This window comes from Nannospalax galili, unplaced genomic scaffold, assembly GCF_000622305.1.
Source record: "Nannospalax galili isolate Female #2095 unplaced genomic scaffold, S.galili_v1.0 scaffold1036, whole genome shotgun sequence".
In the NCBI taxonomy this organism is placed as follows: domain Eukaryota; kingdom Metazoa; phylum Chordata; class Mammalia; order Rodentia; family Spalacidae; genus Nannospalax; species Nannospalax galili.
The window spans coordinates 25,210-26,935 of record NW_008337664.1 but is presented as its reverse complement, the minus strand read 5'-3'; the positions used below and the strand labels follow the sequence as shown (position 1 = coordinate 26,935).

General features: G+C 40.6%; 1 pseudogene; it reads left to right on the top strand.

Moving 5' to 3' along the window:
* Nucleotides 1-242: 242 nt before the first annotated feature.
* LOC103733805 lies at nt 243-1,402 on the top strand (annotated as a pseudogene).
* Nucleotides 1,403-1,726: the final 324 nt, after the last annotated feature.

The following is a 1,726-nucleotide window of genomic DNA, read 5'->3' as shown; positions in this document are numbered from 1 at the left end:
AGAAATATCCAGTGCCCTGTAAGTATACAACAGTAGTTTCCTGTGTCGCAAATATATTTACAAATTTGGAAAAGTTTTGGAGTGAGCTAGAGGATCACCACACCTCTCAAGGCCCAACAGAAGAGGGACAGTCTCCAGAAAAATAATCATCTGTACATAATGAAGGAGAGGCAGCCCTGGTGTGCGGAACTTGGAAGACCACATTCCCATGTCACAAGCGTGAGAAGAGTGAACTGTAGAAGATGGCGTAAGTAGCTTGTCTATAATTTATGACAACAAAACCCATTATTTTGGTGGCCATTATTATTTGATCCACAAGTAACGTTGATTAATAAGGCAGATAAATGGTTACTAACAGAATAAACATCTGGTTGCCCTAGGAAAGTTAGATCATAGGATTTGTCTATCCTCATTGTCTGGTTCCCAACATGGTCTTCTTCTTCTTCCCATGCAAATTTTATGTTGAAATCATACATGGACTCATTTAGGATCCCAATGAACAAGCCAGTTCCATCAAAATAAAAACAAACAGCAGAAAGTTGACTTTTATTAAAGGAAGTTTGTGTAGCACCCTCTCTTGAAGATATGTCCTAATGGAACAGCCTTCCAATTTGGATACTTAGGTTTTGAGTACTAGCTTAAGCAACCCCCTACTGTTGATGGTTTTGTTACAAAAAGTGTAATTAAAATCTGCATATAGACCTTAGTATGGGCCATTTCTTCAGCACTGATTGGGAGGCCTCTAAAGACATAGCTGTTCTGGCAGCTCCAGAAACTAAATCCGATCTGGTTCAGCCTCTCACCCTGATCACCTTGCCCTCGGCCTCCGCTGTTGGTTGGGCTGCAGGTCCACATGGAGGGTCATCCCAAACATCAAGGAGAAGACCAGCACCTCCTACAAGAAGTTGTAGCTTATCAAGGACTATTGAGAGAAAGTGGAATCAGAGCTGAGGTCCATCTACACCACAGTCCTGGAATTATTGGATAAATATTTAATAGCCAATGCAACTAATCCAGAGAGTAAGGTCCTCTATCTGAAATTGAAGAGAGATTATTTCCAGTACCTTGCTGAAGTTGCATGTGGCGATGATGGAAAACAAACCATAGATAATCCCCAAGGAGTTTACCGAGAGGCATTTGATATAAGCAAGAAAGAGCTGCAACTGGGACACCCAATCCACCTGGGGCTGGTTCTTAACTTTTCTGTGTTTTACTATGAGATCCTTAATAATCCAGAGTTTACCTGCACACTGGCTAAAATGGCTTTTGGCAAGGCCATTGCAAAACTTGATACACTGAATAAGATGCCTACAAAGACAGCATCTTCATGATGCAGTTGCTTAGAGACATTATGGACATCAGTGCAGAAGAATGTAATGCAGCAGACGAGGCAGAAAACTAAAGGTGTGCAGGGCGTCAACCTTCCCTTCAAGAAAACCTTTCTCCATCTCCGTTCCTTATTCCACTTGGATTTCTTACAGCAAAGAAACCCATCCATGTGGATGGAATCAACTCTTCATAGTCTTTTCACACTACAGCTTTGGGACAGCTCCATTCCTTGATTTGTGTTGGCCTTGGCCTTCTATGTAGTTACTGCTGTCGAAAAGTATTAATAGCTTCATTTCATATAAACATAAACAATTTCCAGATACTTATATAGAAGTTAAAAAAATGTATTTGGTATTTAAGTAATCTGAGCAGGTTTTATAAGTGACTGTGTTTCTTT